The following is a 633-nucleotide window of genomic DNA, read 5'->3' as shown; positions in this document are numbered from 1 at the left end:
CTGTGCTGACAGTGTTGTTACAACATCGAGTTCCTAAACTCCAGTAGCCTTCTTTGGTGTTAGACTTGATCTTTCTACAGGCCACTGATAGTTGTTGATTGTCATCCTCTCTAATATTGCATATGCTTCTGTATATTTTTTTTTCTAAAAGGGCTCCTCTGGATGATGCATCGACCATGCTCTTTGTTGGTCCATTAAGCCCATTATAGAATGTCTCCATTTGAATCCATTCGGGAATGCCATGATTTGGGCATTTCCTCAACAGATCCTTGAATTTCTCCCAAGCCTCATAAAATGACTCTTCTTGCAATTGCTTGAAGGTTGATATATCATTCCTGTATTGGGCTGCCTTCATGGGAGGAAAGAACTTCAATAAAAACTTGTCCGCCAACTCCTCCTATAACACTTCACAATTTTAAATTAAGTGTTTAAGCTATTAAGTGTGTAATTAAGTGAAGATTCAGTGAAAATCCTAAAGATTAAGCTAAAATACAAAGAAAGGGCAAAACGGTAATTAGCCAACACGCAACCCTAGGAAGATAAAAATTGAGTAGAAGGTCTCAGATGCTAAAAATAACCCTGGAAATGGATTCAGAATGAAAAATTGAGTGGATAGGCAAGTTTTAGAAAAAT

The 633-nt window shown here is 37.3% G+C and overlaps 1 non-coding gene across 1 annotated transcript; it reads left to right on the top strand.

The window, feature by feature from the left end:
- Positions 1–236: 236 nt before the first annotated feature.
- LOC133290122 (small nucleolar RNA R71) lies at positions 237–341 on the top strand. The gene has a single exon (XR_009748597.1). It is a non-coding gene; the product is annotated as a small nucleolar RNA R71 (small nucleolar RNA).
- The last annotated feature ends 292 nt before the right edge of the window (positions 342–633 follow it).

This window comes from Gastrolobium bilobum, unplaced genomic scaffold (genome assembly GCF_033153095.1).
Source record: "Gastrolobium bilobum isolate Gb01-03AN ecotype WA unplaced genomic scaffold, APGP_CSIRO_Gbil_v1 utg122942, whole genome shotgun sequence".
Taxonomy (NCBI): domain Eukaryota; kingdom Viridiplantae; phylum Streptophyta; class Magnoliopsida; order Fabales; family Fabaceae; genus Gastrolobium; species Gastrolobium bilobum.
Note: the sequence above shows the minus strand (reverse complement) of the source record. Positions and strands in the feature narration are given on the sequence as shown.